The 20,380-nt window shown below is 42.1% G+C and overlaps 1 protein-coding gene across 3 annotated transcripts in view; it reads right to left on the reverse strand.

The window, feature by feature from the left end:
• LOC123754376 (GTP-binding protein Rhes) overlaps nucleotides 1-18,070 on the reverse strand; it is a 62,017-nt gene extending 43,947 nt beyond the window's left edge. For 2 of the 3 annotated variants that reach the window (XM_045736730.2, XM_045736731.2), the window contains exon 1: nucleotides 17,778-18,070. The gene's annotated coding sequence lies outside the window, so the exon portion shown is untranslated. The remainder of the gene's footprint in view (nucleotides 1-17,777) is intronic. The other variant, XM_069326465.1, reaches the window with a different exon arrangement.
• Nucleotides 18,071-20,380: the final 2,310 nt, after the last annotated feature.

Here is a 20,380-nt window from a genome sequence, read left to right on the forward strand (position 1 = left end):
GATATGATCGCCACATACATGATACTGAGGGAAATTAACAAGGTGAACAATGACAGTCTCTTTAAAGTGATAGAAAGTAGGACGTGATGGCCCACATGGAAAATAAATGGAAACTGAAAACGCAAATGAGTCGAAGGAACGTAAGGAAATACTCATACCCTGTACTGGTGGTACACAAGTGGAATGCACTGAAAGTAGAGGTTGTAGAAGCCACTTCCATTCGTAACTTTAAGGCCAGATTTGACAAAGAATTCGAGCGTCAGAATAGTTAAATTGTAATGCAACAGGGATCACTAAGGGCAGTAGGCGGGGCAAAATGAACTAGACGTAACTACCTCACGTTGTTGTTTTAGATTCACCTACTCAGAACAAAAAGTTCCAAGTAGCACGGGCTATGGTGAGCCCGTAATGCTACCTCACTACCTCACTGACACTGGTAGGTAAATACCGTTGTTTGTTGTTGTTATAGATTCAGCTACTCGGAACAAGTTCCATGTATCACGGGCTATGCTGATCCCGTAATGGACTTACCTGGCACAGGAGCGGTGCTGAGGTAAATACCGATAAGTACCCCTAATATCCCCTCCCAACCCACCAGACTTGGAGCTTCAAGCCACCCACACACACCACTATTATCACCATCCCCCAGAACGTCCTGCCACCCCCACACCACCTCTCCGCTACCTATCACATGATTCTGATGCCTAATGATGTAAGTCAATACTGCCACCTCTTCTTCCTCCTCATCCTTCTCAACCTTTTCCTCCTCCTCGTCCTCTCCCCCACTTGTCCCCACCCCGGGTGCATGCCCTCCTCTCCCTCCCCCGGGAGCACACTAGCGTTCTTTCAGCCCCCGGGGTTCTTCGGGGCTTTATGAGCTCCTCTTACAGTTTAAAGTTAACAAGACCAGAGATACGCATGTTATCAATTTACAGTCACGACAAGACTACAGAGAGAGAGAGAGAGAGAGAGAGAGAGAGAGAGAGAGAGGGAGGGAGAGAGAGAGAGAGAGAGAGAGAGAGAGAGAGATACACATACTCATGATCACTCACTCACACATTTATCTTGTACACACCTGCGTAGAATATGAGAAAGAGAGAGAGAGGGGGGGAGGAAGGGTGATATGGCATTCCCTAAGGAAGAAGGTAGATGTAGTTCCAGTCCACAAAAACAGAATATCGTCCAGTAGTCGACAACTATAGACCATTGTCACTTCATTGAATTGCTGACAAAATTCTTATGACAGTAAACTGTCATAAGTCTTATGACAGTCTCAGGATATGACAAAAAAAAATCGGTCATTAAGTTCATTTGGGGTCGACAATATGGCTATTAGAAAGGTCGCCATGCTGTTGACCATTTGTTAAACCTCTCCACTGACTGGCACTAGGCACTGTGTGACTCCAAGATGCCAGCTATATTGTTGCACTGGACATTGCACCAGTGCAACTGGGTATAGTTAACTAGGTGTAGCACCTTGAGTCTACTTGCACAGCTTCACGCACTCTGTACCTCAGGATTCATCTTACAGCTAATTAGGTATAACCTTCAGTACTGAACTCTGAAGAGTGGTTTTCAGTAGAGCACAATCTGAAACCCACCCAATTGGTACCAGAGGATACCACAGGGGCAGTGCGTTTATTCCCTTGTTGCAAAAACTGAACTGGACGATCTACTACTCATTCCCGAAGCTTAAACCTGTGCTAATGACGGCACTTTAATAATATAAGAGATGAAATGACAACTGCTACAGCACTCATTAATAACAACTTGTAAGTAGCTTACATTTTGTAGCAGAAAATCAGTAGCAATGATCCTGAGTTTATAACCAAACTGTTTAATATTGAACTTTGGACAAGCATCTGATGGGAGGGGTGGGGGGGGTCTAATGCTGGTTGACAACGTTAACATCTTGGGGATAAAGTTTGACTCTTCAATGGTCATGAAGAGTCTCGTATTGAATGTAGCAAACATGGCAGGAAGGAAACTTACAGTACTAAGATGACATCTTATATAAACAGCAGAAGTTGCAAAACCGTGTATGAAGCACGAGTTTACTCTTGCGAATGTACTACTCTCTTTGATGGCTTGATCTTCACCCTTTATCTGAATTCTGAACAAGATACAGAATCGTGCTACAAGAATCATCTCTACTCTTGATCTGCTCTGGCTGGACAGATCAGTACATCAGCAACCCGTCCTCTTAAAAATACCGTCACTTTTCGCTCGTATGCCCGTATGGCCAAATTTGGACGTAATTTGAAATGAAATCGACTCCCAAAAATGACGTACTATTCCGTTTTCTGTTTGAGTCGTCCGGCTTACTCGGCAAGCTTAGAAGAGGATTCTTTCCATTAACGTTGTTCATACCGTTTTGAAACTTTATGAGAATTTCCTGCCCACCTAACCTATCAGAGGACCCTTAACTTACTGGTGTTGAAAAAAAAAAATCCAAAATTTATATTCATTTTTTTTTTCATTTTCAAATTACGTCCATATTCGGCCATACGGGCAAACGGCCAAAAGCGACGTTCTTTTTAAGAAGACAGGTTGGATCCTTTCAACACACGACGAGCCTTACTGTTAGGTATTAGGTCAGTGTTCTCAATATTCCCTATTGGATCCAACTTTGCGGAAAATCTGAAATTGGTAAACACAGCTCAATGCACCCAGCTTTCAACAGCCTCATGTTGGCGGTGACATTCTCATTAACATCACTCCATCAGGGACCATTCATTCCTAGGCTGACCTGTTTGCTCAACACACAAATATGAGTGAAAGCAAGGCAAGCGACTATATAAAGGTTCTGGCACACCTTTGGCTGGAGGTTCATTCAGTAACTAGCCTGACTAATTTAGCAATATTAAAGTTTATTCCTCTTGGGATAAATAAGTCTCAAAGGTCATTCACATGAGATGTGTAGGATAACAGCATTTAGTTTGTTGTTTCATTAGGAACATCAGAATCGTTTCTAAGGAAACTTATTCTTAGTTAAAAAATATAAAGAAAGAGAGGGGGAGATGTGTGGGAACCGACCTGTGAGATTTATATTTATTTAATTTATATGAATTTATATTTACGTTAATTTATATACTTCGATAGCAATTTGTATAATAATGAGTGGACTGTATTTCTGCAATAATCTCTTAATCTCACAAATCGATCCTCTACACATTAGGGGGGGGGGTTATTAAATTAATATATATGCAGCCAATCAAACTACAGAAATAGACTACATACTATTAAACATTGAAGAGGTTCCTTATCTTATAGTACAGCAGGTTAGTCCACCAGGTATAACTAGGGTGTAGACACCAAATTATCCTCTTTGAGGTAGCTTCCATATCACCCAGTAACTGGTGCACATAATCTTGCATCCTCGTCTTGACCTGTCAAAAGTGCGCTAGCTGTGAAGCCAGAATCCTATATATGACAAGCTATATCAGAGAAAACACTATACAGTACATGGAACATTAAAGACCTGGCTTAATTACCTTTAGTATGAGGCGATTTCGCGTTCTAACCGGCTAACCCTATATCCTGACATTAATGGCCATAAATGAATGATAAACGGGTTTCGGATAGACACTTAACTTGTATTTGTAGACAGCGTGTTGACAATGGTACACCTTTGGGTTCCATAACACTACGTCCAAGTAAATTTAACAGGAGCCGAATTTGCTCCCGTGTGAGCCTCTGGTCTCGTATAACAACAATGGCTGCCCTCCTCCTCACTCTGACGCCTGGCTTACATTGTCCACATTTCAGAAAGTGATAGAAGGGTCACATTTACTCTACTTTAATATTGATAATTAAGTTAATTTATATAAGATGTTTTTATGATGGTAAAGTCCAAAGACTAATGTATTTAAGAATAATTCCCAGCAGAATAGCTGGTGAATTATAATAGTATGTGGTGATGATATCCCGTTTTCTTTAGATGGTAATTCCACTACAAGTTACGTTTTCTATGGGTAACTTGTTTATACAACACAGCTATTATCTGTATGATTATTAAATGGTGTCGGATTTTCCGACATAATTCCCCAGGGGGCTGCTCACGGGTCGAAGTCCTATTTAGAACAGACGAACACCGATACTCCTCCTTCGAATTATTACATTAATTTGATGTTAGTAGTTAGTAATCACACATTTGTGTGTCTGTTCGTACAGGACGGATGTCCCGTACTAGAGTTGCAGGGGTTAGAAGTCTAATGCGATTTCATTTCCCTGTCAACTCTTGAAAGGCTAATATTCAAGCCTTATTACATATTATTTAACCCAGAAGACTGGATGTGATCAAGTACTACAGTCAAGTATGATTCAGGGACTGCAGTGAGATCAGTGACATAGATATAACTTGAAGTTTGTTCAAGTAACTGGTCACTGATATATATACACTGAGGCCCATGGAATACATCTTGATTAAATAATAAATGTATCAAATCAGTCATCAGATTTATTAGGGTTTAATTTAGTTAATTGATTCAGAAGATTGAATAGCTCATCATTAAAGTAAAGTATGGTTCTGAGACTGCAGTGGGTTCAGTGACATTGGTCGCAGTGACTTGTAGCTGTTTTAGGCTACTGTTCACTGATTTGCCACTGAGGCCTCATGAACTCATCTTCAGCTTTAAATGATGATACTAACATCAAGCTCTGTTGGTATAGTCAGCTGTAATCTCCTTAGTATAATGCTACTGGAGAAATATAATCAGCTGACAAATTTAGGTTTCTACTGGTATTGTTTATCTGCAGGCATAGGTCTCCTCAGGCTTGATACTGGGCCTGAGAGTAATTTACCTCCTGCAGAGTTTAACATGGTTATGCCCTGATATTTAGTAGGGCTACCAATGAATTGATGGCAATAGTCTGTCCCTACAAGGAGACCGAAGTCGTTGAGGTGATCAGACTTAATATTATCTGCCAATTTTATTCCTCTATTTCTCAGGAATTTGGCTGTTGCTCTCAGACCTTGAACTTGTAGGTCTACTGGTATTTTGTCCACCACAATGGCTTGTACTCGACAGACGTACCTGCCTAAGCGTACTGATGGTTGTACCACCTGGTAGACTTGAGGTCCTGCATCTGTTACAAACCCTGAGATGTTGAATGACATCTGGGCTACAGGCCTTAATTGTAATTCATCTGCCAACCTTTTAGTGATGTATGTTCTTTGGGATCCTTGGTCAAACAACCCACGGGTATGGACCTTGGCCCTCTTATTCAGGATGGTAATTTGGGCAGTAGGCAAAGTCGTATTACCTTTAGACTTTGCCGATTGGACACTCTTTGTTTGTTGCACCTTGCAGTACTGTACTGTGGTGGGAATGCTATCTTCCACCTTGGGTCTTGAATACGTTAATTTCGTATATTTGCACAGTGCTGCATGGTGCCTACCTCTTCTACACCTGTTACAGGTGTTGAATTGGGTATCACAATAGTCTATGTTGTGTGACTTGAGACACCTCGAACATCTCCCTAATTCCTGGAGTCGCTCAATACGAGTGTCTCTGGTTGGATAATTAGCACAACGGTATGTTGAATGTTTCTTTTTGCAGAACATACATGTCCCCCAGCCTACTGCACGTTTGGAAGTTACCGGTTTGGGTGAACTAGTAACAGTAGGCTTGGAGGATGCTGCTGCATTGTCAGATTTTCTGCAACTTGATGTTTGAGTAATTGGTTGATGTTTATTTGGGGTGGTTGTTTTACCCTTTAATTGACTATTATTTTCTATTTCTGAAGGCTTGCAAGAGGCTTTAACTTCCTCATTTGCTCGTCGTTTGCTTATGATGGAATGTAAACCTTCAGTGATGTCCTGTACTGTCAGGATGGTGTTATGTTGATGTGCATATAATTCATCTAGTATATCGCTGGACAATTTTCGTTGAAGGACTACTTTGGTCATCCATTCACTAGTAGTTATATCAACCTTAAGTCTGAATGTTCTTAGTAGTGACTCAAACTCCATGCTGAAGGATTGTAATGAGTCAGCAGTCTGATCAGGTTGAGGTAAATCCAGCAATTGTAGTACTAGATGTATGACAGTTTTCTCATTGCCAGCATTATTCCTAGGAGGCTGGACTGGGAAATTAGTGCTGTCGCTATTTTCATTTACATTTTCTACTACTGGTTCAGCTTCACCTCTAGTTTGGAGGCATGTTAACTTAGTAGCTTCAGGTATTGGGTTTTCAGAAACCACAGAGACTGTGGATAAATTGTCTGAAAACTGCTTAATTTCTGGTGGTATATTATTGGGTGAAGCTGTAGTGGGTGAAGCTTTACTGGGTGAAGCTTTATCCTTGTTGATTAAAGGATCTAATCTGGCTTTACATTTATTCTCAAAAAGATCCAGATCATCCATAACATTATCTACTTTATTTGATGTACTTGCTATTTGTTCTGATTCAATTATCCTGTGTAAATGTTCCAACCTGCCTTGAGTTTCTTCTTCATATTGTGCTAGGTCAGACAGGAATGGTTCCACATCTTCAACTACTACATCATCGTGGACTTGATTTTGGTAAGATTTCCTATTTGCTTTCAATATATGCAATTGGGTTTGAATCTGTAACAGTGGTATTTTCAACCGATGATAATTAATTACAGGCTCATATAACAACTGTTCATATTGGTTGAGATCTCTTGTTAGTTGGCGTTTGCTTGATATTAAAGCACGCTTTGCTTTCTGTGGATTAGTCATGGTGACTTGTTAATTGAGCACCACTGGCTCATAAATTGTGAGCAAGTACTAATGGTAGCCTAGGGTAAATTCTGCACTCACTAGGCAATAATCCTACCTCTACTAGAGGTTAGCACTTAAAATTAATACACATTATATATATATACAATCATACACACTAATGATTTGAGTGATAAACCAGTGTCACTGGAAGTACCTTTAGGTTAGCTCTTCTATATCACCCTAGGATGGAAGAGACACTAATTAATCACTCAAAGGTGTAATGATCATAAGTAATTTATTATATATACAACTCAACTCGAGTTGATAAAAATTACACCCAAAATAGGGTCTGGACCATTCATTAATGGTGTTAGGTTGTTCAATATAGTACAACTGACTATTGTAATAATGGGACTAGGATGAACAATAATAGTTCAACTAGTCATATCCTACCCTGTTGTGGGTTGGCAATTAGTAAATATTATACTGTGATCACTAGTGCAATATATATGAAATAATTCTCTATTTTGGAGAAATAATATACACAATTATTGTTAATAGCCTCTTAATTAGCCTCTATGAAACTTCTAATATTATCAAGAAGTATTAAATATTATTAGTGACCTCGCGAAATAAAGTCCACAAAATTCGTAGATAATCTCTCGCGAAATGTAACACCACGAAATCCGTGAACAATCTCGCGAAGACACAGTCACTAATTTGGCTGGATTCTATATTAGCGCTGTCATTTCACGAAATAACACGCCACCAAATATCTGTGGGTGTGCATGAAACCGCTGACTAAGGCTGAACTCGGCTGAGGGAGGCTCCTGAGCTCCCTCGAGGCTACGCTTCCGTCTTTGACTGGCTGGCCTTTGTTTAAATAACACTGCACTAGTATATTTAATGAATCCACTGGTTTGGTTAACTGGTTCATCCGGTACTAAGATGACCAAATGTGGGTTCAAGGGATCAAATAATCCGTCATCCGGTTCGAAGATGACCAAATAATGTGGGTTCATAGGATCAAATAATCCGTCATCCGGTTCGAAGATGACCAAATAATGTGGGAACCGACCTGTGAGATTTATATTTATTTAATTTATATGAATTTATATTTACGTTAATTTATATACTTCGATAGCAATTTGTATAATAATGAGTGGACTGTATTTCTGCAATAATCTCTTAATCTCACAAATCGATCCTCTACACATTAGGGGGGGGTTATTAAATTAATATATATGCAGCCAATCAAACTACAGAAATAGACTACATACTATTAAACATTGAAGAGGTTCCTTATCTTATAGTACAGCAGGTTAGTCCACCAGGTATAACTAGGGTGTAGACACCAAATTATCCTCTTTGAGGTAGCTTCCATATCACCCAGTAACTGGTGCACATAATCTTGCATCCTCGTCTTGACCTGTCAAAAGTGCGCTAGCTGTGAAGCCAGAATCCTATATATGACAAGCTATATCAGAGAAAACACTATACAGTACATGGAACATTAAAGACCTGGCTTAATTACCTTTAGTATGAGGCGATTTCGCGTTCTAACCGGCTAACCCTATATCCTGACATTAATGGCCATAAATGAATGATAAACGGGTTTCGGATAGACACTTAACTTGTATTTGTAGACAGCGTGTTGACAATGGTACACCTTTGGGTTCCATAACACTACGTCCAAGTAAATTTAACAGGAGCCGAATTTGCTCCCGTGTGAGCCTCTGGTCTCGTATAACAACAATGGCTGCCCTCCTCCTCACTCTGACGCCTGGCTTACATTGTCCACATTTCAGAAAGTGATAGAAGGGTCACATTTACTCTACTTTAATATTGATAATTAAGTTAATTTATATAAGATGTTTTTATGATGGTAAAGTCCAAAGACTAATGTATTTAAGAATAATTCCCAGCAGAATAGCTGGTGAATTATAATAGTATGTGGTGATGATATCCCGTTTTCTTTAGATGGTAATTCCACTACAAGTTACGTTTTCTATGGGTAACTTGTTTATACAACACAGCTATTATCTGTATGATTATTAAATGGTGTCGGATTTTCCGACAAGATGGGAGGGAGACTGGAGAGAATCTTATCTTATGTATTATGTATATATATATATATATATATATATATATATATATATATATATATATATATATATATATATATATATATATATATATATATATATTTATATATATATATATATATATATTTATATATATTTATATATATATTTAAATATATATATATTTATATATATATATATTTATATATATATATATATATATATATATATATATATATATATATATATATATATATATATATATATATATATATATATATATTTAGTTTGTGCTAAAATCAGGTCATAGAACAGTGTTGAGCTAAGCACTCCACTCTGAGGTGTACTCCCAAGTCAACGGGTGCAGAATAATTTCTTTAACCCCATTATACACACACGCACACACACACACACACACACACACACACACACACACACACACACACACACACACACACACACACACACACACACACACACACACACATACATATATATAAAGTGTCAGATAATTCCCCTGCATATCCGTGAGAAGCTACCTCTTCCTACCTCCCTTAACACCTTCATGTTACAGTACACCTCTACGAAAGCAAAACCAGGCAGCCGGCCAGTCATCTGTTTGGATACCCTCCACCTGGTCACCCTACCTGTGACCCCATGCCAGGTGCGTTCGCCGGTCCTCGTTAGCGGACGCCAACTGGTGGCTATCTCGCCGGCTTCTCGTCACACGGCACCTTGCCACCAGGCGTGACGTCACTCGCAGGCTAATAAAGACCCCTGCTGGTGGCCTGGAACGGGCCACCACCATTTACGGGCTCACCATAGCCCGTGCTACATAGACACTTCGCTCTGAGTAGCTAAATCTAAAACGACAACAACAAGGCCTGGAACGACTCTCTGCCTTCACTCGCTATTGCTACCTGCCACGACGTGTGGATAGTGTACATAGTAATATAGTCACCATTATTTTCTTTGCAAGTATAGTAACATACTCATTTGTGATTGTGTTTTGTTGTAACTGCCAACTAATGTTTCAGGAATTATTATTTTATGTTTAAGGTTAGAGTAAATTGGTTTAAATTTTCCTGTTTTTGTTTAATCCCGCAACTTTCACACCGCAAGGGCAGAGCATTATTTGTTTTAACTTTTTTGTTTGTTTGATGTGAGTGAGAGCAATTTTCCACCTGCCCGGTATAAGCTGCACTACCAAAACACGTCACAATATATATATATATATATATATATATATATATATATATATATATATATATATATATATATATATGTATATATATATATATATATATATGTATATATATATATATATATATATATGTATATATATATATATATATATATATATATATATATATATATATATATGTATATACATATATATATATATATATATATATATATATATATATATATATATATATATATATATATATATATATATAAAGGTTAGAGTAAATTATTATAGTATTATATAATGGTACGTATTTTAAAAAAATGTAACCGAGCAATGTAATTTAAATATGAATTCGTAGTACCACGTACAGCATGGTACACACACTTGTTCCCTGACTTGCATACCAACCTGACCAACATACCAACCCCTGGCGGCCGCGCGCCCCAACACTCACATACATCTACGACAGATTAGGACGTAAGAGATGGAGCATTAAACAACAATTTTATCAATCCGGTCCAATCTAGGAAAGTGGTATAAATCTTGGTAAATACGAGCAGGAATATTTTGTTAGCGTGTAACTGGAGACATTAACCTGGGAATGGGCAGTGATGGTTCCTCTCCGTACAAAATCCAATTTTTTATTTTACTGTGATAGCTGTGACAAGTAGATATGTGACTGGTGAGGGATATATCAGCCTCTTGCCTCCTGACACGAGTTTTACCCTAGATTTTCCCTAGATTTCCTTTCCTCCTAGATTTTAAGCTCTGCAGCCTATGTACACTTGAATCTTGAATTTGATGTTTACTTCCGAGAATTTTTCACCAGCCTAGTGCTCCAGACTGAGGCTTAAGGCGGTCGTCATGAAATAATAAAAAACGGAAATGTCTTTATTTAATACGAATTGCTAGCCATATGTTCTGGTCAGATCTGGACAAAGCTTGACAGCATTTGATAAGTTGGTATCGCTAGGCGTGTCTGAAGGTGACCTAGGAAGCATCTCCAGCAACTTAAGACTGGCGTTTTTGTCTAATTTCAGTCAATTTCGCATAATAGCTGCTTATAAATTCAGGAAAATTACAAATTGGTCTCTCGGTAAACTTCCCTTTCCTCAATTTGCAACAAAATCCAATCATCATCTTCGCATGATAGAGTTAAGTTGCTAAGGGGCTTGAGGGAGAAACATCTGGACTATTTTACGAAATACATGAAAATTACCAATAAAGTAATAAATGATTTGAAGCCAGATTTTTCATAATAGTAAATCGGTTTAAAATATTTTATCATCATATTTTAACACCGAAAATTTTAGTTATCGTATTTAATTTCGCTTTTTCCACCGTATATTTTTTTTCGTATTTCCAGCGTAGATATAGACATTATATGAATCCGCTGCATACATATACACTGTACCCGTCCACATCAGACGTGGACAGAACAGATGTATACTACACACAGTACTGACAAGGGTTGCTCAAAGGATTAATTCAAAGGATGATTATACACGTATCAAACTGGAAGGAGAGACGGAGGTAATAAGCGGCTTTTTTTACGTTGCCTCAATGTTATTTTTTGCGTTGCCTCAACGTTATTTTTTACGTTGGCTCAATGTTATTTGGTATTTTATATTGGTAGAGTTTCGATGAGGCTTCCGACAGTGATGGTGCAGGTGGTGGTGGGATGATAGTGATGATGGAGATGCAATTGGTGGTGGTGGTGATGCAGGTAGGGGAGTTGCAGGTGGGGATTGTTGCACCATTATGAGTGTCTGTGGTGGGTCCTGGTGAACATGGCACCAGTATCAGTGCCTGTGGTGGGTCCTAATGAGCATGGCATTATTATCAGTGTCTGTGGTGGATCCTGGTGAGCATGCCATCATTATCAGTGCCTGTGGTGGGTCCTGGTGAGCATGGCACCAGTATCAGTGCCTGTGGTGGGTCCTGGTGAGCATGACACCAGTATCAGTGCCTGTGGTGGGTCCTGGTGAGCATGACACCAGTATCAGTGCCTGTGGTGGGTCCTGGTGAGCATGGCACCAGTATCAGTGCCTGTGGTGGGTCCTGGTGAGCATGGCACCAGTATCAGTGCCTGTGGTGGGTCCTGGTGAGCATGGCACCAGTATCAGTGCCTGTGGTGGGTCCTGGTGAGACTCGGGTCCAGAGCATAGACAATTGCTCTCATTGTGTCAGTTTTAACACGCCGTCTGCTGGGTACTTAGGGGGGAAGACGACATACAGAGCTCGCTAATTTGACGTGCGGCCACTTCCTTCGTTACACTGTGTTTACTTCCATCGTACACTGACACTTCGTTATACTGTGTGTATATTCAGGTCGTACTGTGGCTATATTTTGATTTTAATTTATACAGTTTATTATGCTTGCCAAGATCGTCGTCTGATCTAGAGCGGAATGATATGATTGAAGGGTTCAGAAAATGAAGTTGATTGTCCCACGTTTTATTCATGATCCCAATCACATGGTCTCTAGATCGGTACAGCGACGGTCTCGCCCCTTACGGGCCAGGGTTCGATTCCTCGATAGTCCAAGTGGTTGGGCACTGTTTTTTTCCCTCCAAGGAACAGCAGGGGGAATGTCGTTGTAGGGGGACAAAGTGGCCACTTTGTCTTGCTGGATGACCACACTAGTCAGACTGAGGCCGGTTTTTTTCACACTAGATGGTCACCCTGGTCGTACAGTGACCACTGTGTCACACTGGATGGTTACCCTGGTCGTACAGTGACCACTGTGTCACACTGGATGGTCACCCTGGTCGTACAGTGACCACTGTGTCACACTGGATGGTCACCCTGGTCGTACAGTGACCACTGTGTCACACTGGATGGTCACCCTGGTCGTACAGTGACCACTGTGTCACACTGGATGGTCACACTCATCACACTGGAAGGGGGTGGAGGAGGAAGAGTTCCGTGTCGTGGTTCCCAGTTATGTTAATGACCTTCACCAAACCGTTACAAATGCGACGTGTTAGTAAAAATGCAAGCACCATTATATTGACGTCTCCTAAGTGTCGGTCAGCCGCTTGGGTACGTATACGTTTCTGATTAGGTCAAAACAGTTGTATTTGTTACGGAGTGTGGGGCCAATTCGAGATAACGAGCTGTTGTATGATCATCGCCAGAGCTTCGTTAACACGTCGTGAGCCTGGCTCTGTCTCGCGTTCAAGTTCAAGTGCCCTACACCAGTCCACCGGTGCCTCCAAGAGTGCAGTTGTTGTGACTGAGAGATGGGTCCTATTCTGAGTGAAGATCTCGTATAAATATCTGCGTCTACTTCTGATAGATTTGTTCGCTCTAATCCTTTCACTCCAACGAGTTTATCCAAGTCGACGCGTTAGTTGAAGCTCCTTATCACCCTCGCGTGCACTCACCTCGTTAGCTGTGCCGTGCGTGTGTCTAGAAGATGGGCACAGATATAAAACGATGATGGAGTCAGAGTGTGTGTCCTGTGGAGTCCTTCTCGTACTAGCCTCCAAATGCATGATAGAGAACGGATGAGTTAGCTAAAGCACGTGTTCTTCGAGAGGGAGTTTGATGACCATCCTGGACTGCCTTAGAGCAGCCTGATGGCAGTAATATACCGGGGAACTGGAACATGATCTAGCAGACTTGAGGCAAAACTAAACTCACACAGTTATCAAATCTATCACCATACTAAGAGTTATTTCATGGGTCATCCAGTAAGGTTAATAGACTTCTAGACGTTACCACTGCTAGGCTTAGGTTTGACAACAAGTACCTCAGAGAGTTTGCACTACCTGCTGAAGCAGGCTTGATTAAATGTAAACTCTTGTCAGTAGAACTATTCACATAACCTACGTCAATGTATTTGTATGTGAAGAAAAAATCGCTGAATTCAGAGATAACTCTTTGCGAATGTTTAGGAAATATAAGTATTTCACTCCAAATGATGTACTGGCAGAAATGTTAGCCAAATATCCAAGATTGTCTTAGTGTACGTAGTGTACCTACTATTATGTGGTCCGTCCGTCCCTTACGGACAACCGACCAAAGTCTGTAAAGTGCTTATACTTTGATCAGGAGATCACTCTGTATGCTTCCTGCTCTTAGAGAGGGGCTCTCCACATCTAGAGGTTCACTACCCTGAACATCTTCAGGTTCTTCCAGGATTATCTACCAGGATTCTCTACAGCTCTTCCAGGCTGCTACACCATGAAGTTTTCCCTTGAACAGCAATGGTGCTTCACCACTGGTACTAGAGAACATGAAACTCCACTTCACTGCTCCTCCTCACACAGCTCGAGGTTTCTACTCACTGAGGGACTACTCTTCCTTCAACTGCTCCTTCAACTGCCTTGGAGTTTCATCCATTAACTCCCTCTACTGGCTTCGAAGTTCTCTCAGCAATTCCTTCCCCAGACAAATCTGCAACCCATTGACACGCCAATGAAGATGTTCCTCTATAAACATATAACTAAAATAAACTACACAATAAATGTCTTCATCCGACATCTCTCTGCTTCCACACATGCCGTGAGGGGACTCCCCCAAGTTCGGACGGGTCCATCGGTAGGTCAGATGCCTCCATGATCTCGACAGGAGAAGACGCGCAGCTCCTCTCCTCAGCTAGAGAGGAGAGGATATTGAGTGAGAGGATATTCTACCCACTTCAAGACCCCGAACCAATACAGTAGCAGCAAGAGGAAGTATGGGCCAATAGGCCTTCTGCAGTTACTTCCATTCTTATGCTCTCATATCCAAGTTATACCAATTGATTCGTGTTCTGTCATATCTATGTCACCTCACCCAAAACATTTGTGCCATATCACCTCACCCAAAACGAGTATAAGTATGAATGTATTTTATGCGTAAACTAAGTCTTTGAAAATGTAATAAGCATTACGAAACGCGTTCAGGCGTCAGACCAGAAATAAAGAATAAATATTGGAGAGTTAATTCATTAATTACCCTCGACAGTGAAGAAGAATGTAAGAAATATTGAGAAGATTCGTGTTAGAATTATTAATCTTACCCTTTCGGTCATATTCAACAACATATGTTTATATGTTTACAAGAAAGACTGCTACCAATATATATATATATATATATATATATATATATATATATATATATATATATATATATATATATATATATGCATATGTAGCACCATTTCGCACTAAAAACGCGTTTCGTTCGCCTTACGTCTGTGGACGTAGAAACGTCCTGTGTCTCGCGTCTTGGGGGTGACGCCCGACCCCTCCTTACCCTTGTCTGGAGCACTGCTCTCACATAGGGGGGTGTTCCCCGCCCCCATCATCTTCTTTTACCAAAAATGTTGACGAAGCCCAGAGACGCAGCTGTTTGTCTGACCATATCCGGTGCCAAACACACTCACACACACTTCAGTATTATGACACACACTCATTCCACACGTACACTTCAGTATTATGACACACACTCATTCCACACGTACACTTCAGTATTATGACACACACTCATTCCACACGTACACTTCAGTATTATGACACACACTCATTCCACACGTACACTTCAGTATTATGACACACACACACACACTTCAGAATTATGCCACACATACACTTCAGTATCATTCCACACACACACACTTCAGTATCATTCCACACTCTCATTCCACACGCATACTTCAGTATTATCACACACACACACTTCAGAATCATGCCACACACACACACACTTCAGTATCATTTCACACACACACACTTCATATTATGACACACACACACACACTTCAGTATCATTTCACACACACACACACACACACACACACACACACACACACACACACACACACACACACACACACACACACACACACACACACACTACAGGATGACCTGGATAAACTGGAGGAATGGTCTAGAAAATGGCTGCTGAAGTTCAACTCTGGAAAGTGTAAGGTGATGAAATTAGGCGAAGGGAGCAGGAGGCTGAACACAAGGTATCATCTGGGAGGGGAAATCCTGCAAGAATCAAATAGAGAGAAGGATCTGGGGGTTGATATCACACCGAACCTGTCTCCAGAGGCCCACATCAAAAGAATATCATCAGCGGCATATGCTAGACTGGCCAACATAAGAACTGCCTTCAGAAACTTGTGTAAGGAATCTTTCAGAACCCTGTATACCACTTATGTAAGACCAATCCTGGAGTATGCAGCTCCAGCCTGGAGTCCATACCTAGTTAAACACAAGACAAAGTTAGAGAAGATTCAGCGGTATGCCACCAGGCTCGTCTCGGAACTGAGAGGATTGAGCTACGAGGAAAGGCTAAAGGAGCTGAACCTCACATCCCTGGAAAACAGAAGAGTAAGGGGAGACATGATAACCACCTACAAAATTCTCAGGGGAATTGACAGGGTGGACAAAGACAAACTCTTCAGCACGGGTGGGACACGAACAAGGGGACACAGGTGGAAACTTAGTACCCAGATGAGCCACAGAGACGTTAGAAAGAATTTTTTCAGTGTCAGAGTAGTTAATAAATGGAATGCATTAGGAAGTGATGTGGTGGAGGCTGACTCCATACACAGTTTCAAATGTAGATATGATAGAGCCCAGTAGGCTCAGGAATCTGTACACCAGTTGATTGACAGTTGAGAGGCGGGACCAAAGAGCCAAAGCTCAACCCCCGCAAGCACAATTAGGTGAGTACAATTAGGTGAGTACACACTTCAGTATCATGCCACACACATACTTCAGTATCATGTCACACACTTCCGTATCATGCCACACACACACACACACACTTCAGTATTATGATACACACACTTGTGTATCATGCCACATCATATTCCTCCCAGGGCTCTACCACTTCACACCCAATTAACACACACTCTCCCCGTACCACCCTCCCTCCCATGCACACCTCCCCCTTCCCCTTACACCTCCTCCTTATTACCCAACATTCCCCCCACTTTACTTCTACACACACACACACACACACACACACACACACACACACACTCACACACACACACACACACACACCTCACCATCAACTTCACACTCCCTCTCCACCTTATCCCCCACACATATCCCCTCCCCTCTTTCACTCTCCCCCCCCCACACACAAATATATTCCCTCCCCTCTTATCATCCCCTCCCCCCCCCACACACAGTTCCTGCCTCGTTGCAATCCGCAATGCAAAATTATTCAGCTGCGCAGCATTATAGATGATTATACGAACACTGTGTCGCTGTGTCATTGTTTCTCTCCTTCACAAAAGGCGTCCTTCCCTCTTCATCCTTCCCTCTCCATCCTTCCCTCTCCATCCTTCCCTCTCCATCCTTCCCTCGTGTTAGTGCTCTCCTTCACAGTACTTACCATCTCTTATTTGTGCTTATAATATTTCACCTTCACCTCCACATACACATACATACACTTGCGTTCTGATGGAAGGGTCCCAGTAGTGGAATTGGGTTCGTTTTCGACTCATAATCGAGGATTCCAGGTTCGAATCCCGGGCGGGACAGAAATGGTTGGGGTGCATTTTCTGTCACCTAATGCCCCCTGTACACCTAGGTGTCCAGGAGTTAGTCAGCCTATTGTGGGGTTGCATCCTGTGGAGCGGGGATCTGTAATTCGACCTGGGGTGGGGTAGGGGGGAGAGGGAGATCTCGACATAAGCCTAACGTGTATAAACACACACACTGGCTGCCTGTCCCCCCGATACAATGAATTATTATAATTATTATTATGATTCATCTGCGTTTTTTCCGGTCCGGCAACTCGCCGAGGTGACGCGATGAAGGTAAACCCACCAGTTGGACGGGTGACCGGACAACCTCACCTTGGGTACCTGCCTCAGAGGGCGACCTCGAGATCCAGCGGAGACGGAGGCTTAATATCTGTGTTGCATCTCCATTAAGTCCAGAATTCACTTTGATCACGTGTTTTGAATCTTCGATGCTCTTGGCGGGAGATGAAGAGGGGACCAAAGGGCAGGTGAACTGATGGAAAATATCAACGGGGGAAAGTTTGGGTTGGTTTTAAGGTATTAAATGACGCGGGATCCGAGAGAGTGGGGTCGGGGGGAGGTGAAAATGGGAGCCGTGGGATCCGTGGTCGTCTCCGACCCTCCCTGAATAGAGACTGACTCTTGCGTGGTGCCGGGGCCACCCCCCTAACGGACACTTGTTGCCCCACGCACGCGCGCGGGAACTTGACCCCCCATCCCCTTCTCTCTCTCTCTCTCTCTTCCCTCTTCCTTCACCCATTCCCCCCTACCTTCCTTCCTTTCCTTCTTCGCACCACCGTTTTTTGTCATTAACTTTTGGCTTCGTCTCGCTTGGCAAGGTCCTCATTGGACCTTGTGTGCTTGAGATCAGGGACAGCTTCTGTGTCTTCTTGTACCCTCTTCCGACGCCGTGATTGGCCCCGACGACATGGGTCTTACTACACATTTTGCCTGTCGGCAACCATTTTGCCTCTCGCCACACCTGTTGCCTCTCTCCACACCTGTTGCCTCTCGCCACACCTGTTGCCTCTCGCCACACCTGTTGCCTCTCGCCACACCTGTTGCCTCTCGCCACACCTGTTGCCTCTCGCCACACCTGTTGCCTCTCGCCACACCTGTTGCCTCTCGCCACACCTGTTGCCTCTCGCCACACCTGTTGCCTCTCGCCACACCTGTTGCATCTCGCCACACCTGTTGCCTCTCGCCACACCTGTTGCCTCTCGCCACACCTGCTGCCTCTCGCCACACCTGTTGCCTCTCGCCACACCTGTTGCATCTCGCCACACCTGTTGCCTCTCGCCACACCTGTTGCCTCTCGCCACACCTGTTGCCTCTCGCCACACCTGTTGCCTCTCGCCACACATTTATCCTCACACCAAACATGTCTCCACCAGCATTAAATATATTTTATCTAAAGTTTTATCCAAACTTCTTTTCCCCAACACCACGCCACGCCTCCCCCCCCTCCTCTCAACACAACAGCTGCTTCTCCCAATACAATACTTATTTCCGCATGCCGCACCTGTTTCCCCCAATACCACAGCTGTCTACTCAACAGCCACACCTGTTTATCTCTCACAGTGTCACAGTAGTCAACAGGAAGAAGTACACCGACGCTGCCCTGAGTGTGTACAAGCTGCAGTGTGGCTGACGTAACATGTCTTGAGCGACAACAGCCATGTTTTGTCTGTCAGCGGCTTCTTCTTCCCTCTCTCTCTCTCTCTCTCTCTCTCTCTCTCTCTCTCTCTCTCTCTCTCTCTCTCTCTCTCTCTCTCTCTCTCTCTCTCTCTCTCTCTCTCTCTCATTCTCTCTCTCTCTCTCTCTCTCTCTCTCTCTCTCTCTCTCTCTCTCTCTCTCTCTCTCTCTCTCTCTCTCTCTCTCTCTCGTTTGTTCTAATGTAATTGCACCCTCAGGGATTGTCCACGAACTAGGGCCAGGTCCTAAGTCCTGAGATCACTGGTCTGACACAGCGAGTCCAGCCTCTTCACTTCTCTCGTTGAAAGCTCTCTTGTTCTGTCTGGTCTCACCACAGCGAGTTAACACTCGACAAGAGTTACAGGTTGCATAGGGTTGCATAGTCAGCACTTAATACCAGAGATGGTGTTACTCTTCCCTGTTTCGATCATATTTGTGTCTCCTTGTTAGCTAACACTGTCTAAAATTCTATTTTTTTTTTGTCATGGAATCATAACATGTTGTTTAGGTAAGTAGTCATTAATTAATCTAGCAATATCTTCTGTTTTTGTCGCTAGCTTTCGGCTTCGTCTTTCTTGCCAAGGTCCTCATTGGACCTGTTTCAGCATTCCCTGTTCTGTTAGTCCGAATGTATTCTACCATAATTAAAGTGATTATTGTGTGAAAATCCTGGTCTGGGTTCAGTGGAAGCCTCAGGAATCTCTTGTGTGTTTAGTAGAACTCCAGGTTGAAATCCTTTTGACCATGTGGTGGCCTGATTGTCTGGGACGTGTGCGAGGAACTACCCACAGCATAGGTTCGAATCCTCATCACGGCTTCTATGGATTGAAGCATAACGTAAGTGTGATTACTCTCTGTGTTAAAACTAGATATCCCTAGATATTTCTTAACATATGTGCCTTTTATCCACTCGGTCAAAGTTCGGTGGTCTATATAAACGCAATTATTATGCTATCATTATTTTCAATTCTGTCAAAATAGTTTTTGTGCGGTTCATTTTTCCTGCCATAATTGACACTACATTATTCACTTTCCCTGGCATATTTCTGCTCTCCCTTCTTTGTCTAGTCTGACCATTATTGTGAAATAATTTGCATCCCTTAATTTTAAATTCGCCTAATAGTTTCCTGCTTTCTATGTTCATCTATGTTTCTGTTAACCCAATAATATATAATGTGTCTGTGCACACAAGTGCATTTAAGTCAATAATTTTGTTTCTTAAACGTCCGCCGTTTCTGTTG

This window comes from Procambarus clarkii, chromosome 18 (genome assembly GCF_040958095.1).
Source record: "Procambarus clarkii isolate CNS0578487 chromosome 18, FALCON_Pclarkii_2.0, whole genome shotgun sequence".
In the NCBI taxonomy this organism is placed as follows: domain Eukaryota; kingdom Metazoa; phylum Arthropoda; class Malacostraca; order Decapoda; family Cambaridae; genus Procambarus; species Procambarus clarkii.